The following is a 6806-nucleotide window of genomic DNA, read 5'->3' as shown; positions in this document are numbered from 1 at the left end:
ATCATCGAATACTTGGAGAGAAAGCAAAAGGTTACCAGTTTTGCCTAGCAGGATGTGAATCACCGTATGATGTTTAACTTTGATATACCTCTTTTAACATCAACTTCTTTGTGCGCTTCTACATACATACATTTCTCAAGAGAATCAACAACAAAATCTGAATAGATTTTTGATCGGGGCCCTTTATGTGCGCACTTTCGCATGAGAGTAAGAACCTAATCCTTTTCATGACCAGCCTAATAAAAAGTAAGCATTGTAGATTCAAACCATCTAATTCAAGTCTAACAAAAATGATGCTTTCATTATTTGATTCAAACCATTGTTATCCATGGATTCCTTCTTCTCGGTATTAGTTTATTACGGATCCTAAATCCGTGTTTACAACCGCTTCCTTTTTTTAATTTCCTTCATTTTTGATTTATATGAATCCCTCCTCTTTTATTGTTTTACTTTAGGGAAATAAACTTTTCCAACACCTAAACCTTTGACATGTTCATGTTCTCCTTAATCGGAACCACCAACATTTAGACTGTCATTATTAGCTTTAGCATCATCTTTGACTTTTGCTCTGGCATAGGCATAATATGAATCACCCTTGCGAACGTTAGAGAACGTTAGAATGACCAAAACTTTTAGGATGATCAGCAATAACTTAAACATCATTTTTGGTCCCTACTTTTAAGTTAACTCATGTGTATCATTCAAAATCTTGAATTTTTTTTTTCGCATTCATTTTTAATACATCACAGAATTCTCGCTTGCATTTAATTTTTTTTTAACAAATGGATGAATTAAATATAAATTTTTGTCTCTTAAAAATTCATATTTTGTTACCAAAATCTATTTTTTTTTTTGGAAGACATTCTTATAATATTCTAAACATTCATGCAAAAACTTATTAAATTTTTTGAATAATACACATGATTTGACTAAAAAACAGATACCAAAAATGGTGATAAAAAACTTTTGAAAGACTAAAAATTAAAGAAAAATTTGATAGAACTAAAATAAAAATTTAAAATATTTACAAGGACTAAACATATTTAAACCTATTTATCAAATGAAGAATATCTTAATTCAGTGCACGATGTATATTTAAATTGAATAAAGTTTACAATAGATACTCTCTACTGACTCCGGTTTTGGTTATAAACAACAATACCTACACTCTTACATAAAAATTTAGTTAACATCTTCATTTCTGAAGTCATGGAAATCTGGTGTTATGGGTTGGGACATGAAATGGTTTATGTGCGAGGTTTCGATTTTGATCCTGCTGCTAACATTTCTTCATCCCTTCCCTTGTATCAAACTAACTGCTAATTTTTGTCTAAATAAAACTTCCTCTCATAACAAAATGTCCTTTAATAGATCTTATGTTATGAAGATAATGAAATAGTCATTAAAAAAACCATATTAGGTGTTTTAGAAATAAAATTATCAAATACAATGAAAGTTGGTATCAAACATACATAATTTTGTATTTGAAAAATGATATTTGTACAACTATTTTAGAACAACTCTCTCATAATCTTTTGTGTTTTTACTATCCCCCTCTCATTCTATTTAATGTTTTCCAAAAAGAAGAGAGAAGAAAAATATTATCCCAAAAAAAATTAAAGTATGGTTGTATAAATATCATTATTATTATTTATGTTTACTTTGATAACAAAGGGAGTATACAAAGATGGATGATGTTAGCTACAAAACATTGCTCAAGAGAAAAAAGATATCCACAAAATAAAATGACCAAAAGCATTAAAATTACTTCGGTCAAATTAACTCCTTATTCTATTTCTTTTAAAAAAGTCAAATCAGCTCACCGAAATTAACAGTAGAGATAATCAAACCTGAGACTTGAACAAAAACACACTCCATAAAGTCCCAAGCTAACATCATTAATCTTTCTCTTATTCTTATAGCATGATGATTAGAGCAATCATGGAGCATAATAATTGTGGGAAAGAACAGAAGATAGCAACTGTTATGATATAAGCATTGCCACCTTTGGACAAACATCTTTAGAAAGAGAAGAATACTTCATCAATTTACCTAAGAATATTACTCCATCAATTACCCGTTTAGGGTATTGATTAAACCCCGTTGGCATTGCTAAAAGAACCAAGTTGCGTCACACACATTCTCTTCGTATATACAACTTGCCATGATTGAGAGAAATCACACCGAACCCATTTTTTACTACTTCTTTCTAAGCAAATTTTATATTCCGTTTGCTATCCAGCAGCCAAATTGAGTAGTGCCGATGAATACACGTTTATTACTCCATCAAACAAGTTATTATCCACAATATTACGAACCATGTTTGAATATCTGTTAAAATATTGGGTAGCAAGTGTAAATTTGAAGATCCACATTGTTTGAAAAAGTGAAGGTTAAATAATATGTTTGTCAAATGATTCATAAATTTAATATCTTAAACATTAAGGTTTTAAATAAATATAAGATGTCCAATCTCACTTGTGTAGTTGCTCTTAACACAACTTTGCATCAGAGCTAATGATTATTAAAGAGAGCGATTCTTTGAACCTTTGATCCTCTTTTGTACAAAAAAATAAGAGAGTGGTTCCTTGACCCTTGTGTGTCCCGTTGATACAACAAACATGTAAAAAAAAATGAAATCAAGAGAAATATATTTTAAAAAAAGTATTATCTTACCATTTCATATTATTATTTTAATATTTAGTTACAAAAATGGCTTTGACATATCATAACATATGGTAATTCTTATTTAATGAATTAGTACATCTCACGAATTCATTATATATGATCATTTCCTATGAAGTCACAGATACATTATGATAATATTATCTGACTCGAAAGATTAATCTTTAGAGTTGCGGAGAACTGTTCACACATAAGAAAACAATATAAGAATATGAGAATAAATTATGTCAACAAATTTAACCGACCAATAATTAAAAAGAGAAGTCATATTAGACTACTAGTAATATACCAAACCCTTGGGCCAATATTGCCAAGAAACAAAATAGATTAACTGAAAATCTTCTTACTTAGATTCTTTTACGACAACTGTATGTTGGCGGTGCGTCATTATATGCTATTTTCAAAAGAAAGAGCAAATCCGGGTCTTGTTCTAATTGAAGTTTGATTGATTAAAATTGAATGGTCCCCAATCTTATTATAACAGACAAAAAGAAATTAAAGACCATTCATGAGTAGTCTCAAAAAAAAGTTTGCCTCTGACCATAACTTGAGTGGAACCAATGAAAAACTTCGTAAGATCATGGCTTCACCACAAGAAACCAAAGGAAATAAGAGAAAGTCAATATTACATCTGTTCTCTATGTAATCAATGTCTATTTTTCTTTCTTTCTTGATTTGCTCCACTTCTTAGAAGCTAAGTACATTCAAAGCCTCATTTATTGAGGAGAAGTAGCTTGAGGTGAATGAGAAAAAGACTAAATGGTCATACAATAAATCGATCTATGTACCAGTTGGCTACCAAACTGTGTTAGCTGCAACAAAGTTGAAAGTACTCCCTCCGTCCCTACATGTAAACCTCCTTTGTCTTTTTCACATTTCTTAAGAAAAATTGTTAGTGTAATTAATGTGTCTATTTTGTGTGTTAATATTACCATATTGTCCTTTGTTTGTATGTGTATTAAATTTGACTTTACATATTTCAAGACAAGTTAATAGTATTAATTAGGGGCATGTTTAGAAAAAAATAATAAATGCATCTAGTAATTTGAAAAGGAGTTTACATTTAAGGACAAATATAAAATCAAATGGGTGGTTACATATAAGGACGGAGGGAGTATGTTTGAAGAGATGGTGAATTTAATAACATATGAGGAAGGAAATGTGCCAAAGGTAGGAGCACCAATAAAATTATGTGGTTTTTCCATGGTAAGGGTCTCGATCATGTTTAGAGATCCGATTGAGTTTATGTTTAGTACCATTGTAAATATATCAGAATCACAATGATCTACTGTGATATTCTAAAAACTACATTTTTGTAGTTTCTACAAAATTACGGTGGATCGGCATGATTCTGACATACTCACCGTGACACCAAATATATATAAATTCATATGGAGATGTGTAAAGGAGATAAAAATATGAACTATTCATTAGTGGTGACAGTGTAATCATTACTCATTAGCCTATACTTAGGTTTTTTAAATCAAAAAACACTTTATAAATGCGGAACTTTCATGTGAAAGAAAAGAATGTAACAAGACCCATATTCCACTTTACTCTCTCCACAGCCGTGACTTCTATAATTAAAGGGCACTAAAAATTAAGGTTTAATTGCATGTTTGATCCCTTATGTTTATTTTAGTTTTTAAGTTGGTCCCTTATGTTTTAAAAGTTTGAAGTTGGTCGCAATTCTACTTTTGAAAGCTGTCATTGTAATTAAAATTCATAATTAATCAGATTCAGGGCAGTTAAGTCAAGGCTTACCTCCTCCCATGTAAGACTAGTAAGTAAAAATTCAACTTATAATATGTTTTTCTGGACACGGTCAATTTAATATTTTATTACCATAGGGACAAACCATATAGTATATGCAAAAGAGCTGATTCTGCTATAGCTTTGGGATAAAAAACTGCATAAAGTTTGGATTGAAAGATTTTCTACTTTAGTTGTTACCAGTTGCTAATTACATAATGACTGAGTCACCCTATGAGTTGTGTGATTTACCTTAATCTTTCTTTGTAGAATTATAATTTAGTGGGATTTTTTCACTCTTCTTTGTAACAACAAAAGATAGAATTTTAGATCAAATTCTTACTTCAAGTTAAAATGGAAATAATGCAAAAGAGCACTGTATTCTAGCAGTGTCCAAATCAAGTTGGAAAATTTCATATTTTAACTAGTAAAAATACCCGTGCTGACGCACGGGTGCAATTATAGTTTTATCAATTAAAATTAAATGCATATGTGAATTACCATTATCACATTGATTATTTACTAAAGTTTTTTGGATATATCTTTCACAAATATTGGCTCCGTTTACTTTATATTTATCATTCACATAAATTGGTCATGTATTTTTATATTTATCATTCACAAATCTTAGTCCCATGTTTTTTATATTTATTATTCACAAATATTGGTTCCATGTTTTTTATATTTATCATTAGCAAATCTTGGTCCCGTGTTTTTTTTTAATTTATGAGTCACAAATTATAGTCTCATGCTTTTTGTAAATTTATCATTCAGAAGTTTTGGTTCCTTTTTTTTTTTTATATTTATCATTCAAAAATTATGGTCAGTATTTTTTATATTTATCATTCACAAATCTTGGTTTTGCATTTTTTATATTTATCATTCACAAATATTTGTCCCGTGTTTTTTATATTTACCATTCACAAATCTTGATCCCGTGTGTTTTATATATTTATAAGCATGTGTTTGGTTTCAATTCTAGTGGGTCAAAAGTGATTCTAGAGGTTGTATAATTGATTTTATGATGTTTGGATGATTTAAAGTATAATTGATTTTGCTTGTACAAATTATTCAACTTGAAGCTACAATTTGTAGTTTTTGTCTTCTACAATTGATTTTACCCTTAAATTATTCAAAAATTTATATCAATAACGGTTTTGGCCCGTGTATTATAATTATTATAAATTTTGTATCAACGATAACATGTCCCGTGTATCAGTATTAGTTTAGTTAATGAAAACTTAACCCGTGCATTTAAGTTAATTCTGAAATAGGATAACTGCAAACTTTTCAAGTGCATGGTAACTTAGTTTAATCAATGTCAACGTTTTAGTGCATTTTATTAATGACAGTTTGTGTCATGCATGATAGTTCTATTTATATTTATCATTCACAAATCTTTGTCCCGTATTTTATATATTTATCATTCAGAAATCTTGATTCCCCGTGTGTTTTTTATAGTTATAGATAACAATATGTAGTTTTTGACTTCTACACTTGATTTTACCCTTAAATTATTCTAAAATTTGTAGATAAAACATGACCCGTGCATTATAATTATTATAAACTTTGTATCAACGATAACATGTCCTGTGTATCATTTTCAAAAAAAAAAAACATGTCTCGTGTATCAGCATTAGTTTAGTCAGTGACAACTTAACCCGTGCATTTGAGTTAATTCTGAAATAGGATCACTAAAAACTTTTCAAGTACATGATAATTTAGCTTAATCAATGTCAACATTTTAGTGCATTTTATTAATGACAGCTTGTCTCATGTATAATAGTTCTATTTAATTGATGCCAACTTCTCTCATTCATTTTAGTAATTTCTGAAACTTTAGTATATACCCACCTTATCCCTTTCTTACATTGTGTAGACTTTTTTATATTGTATAGATTTTTAGCAACGACAATTTTTCAAGTGTATAATAATTATCGACTTATATAATTTTATAACATGTTTGCTAAATTATCATGTTCATAATAATTATTTTAAAATTTATCAATGACAAAATATTCTATGTATAAGTGTTATTTTTAATTATTTATGATCTATAACTATTTAAGTTAATGCATTTTAATTATTTACAAAATTTAGTCAATGTCCACTTCAGTTCATTTTAGTTGATGATGATTTAATATAATTTTTGAAATACATCTCCCTTTTTAATTTTGACTAAGTGATCACAACCATTGATTAAGAGTACCAATAATATTTAGAGTTTAATGGTGGTGATTTGATAATCCAAAATAATTTTGCACATACAACCAATTAAAGTATTTTTTGTTTTGTTAAGATAACCTGTTAAAACATTTAGAATTGACATATGAATTAATGTTTTTAATTTACGTGGCAATTCAAAATGT

Source organism: Medicago sativa, chromosome 3 (genome assembly GCF_051527215.1).
Source record: "Medicago sativa cultivar Bolivia chromosome 3, Bolivia_mono, whole genome shotgun sequence".
Taxonomy (NCBI): Eukaryota; Viridiplantae; Streptophyta; class Magnoliopsida; order Fabales; family Fabaceae; genus Medicago; species Medicago sativa.
The sequence above is the reverse complement of the archived record's forward strand: the minus strand, read 5'-3'. Positions refer to the sequence as shown.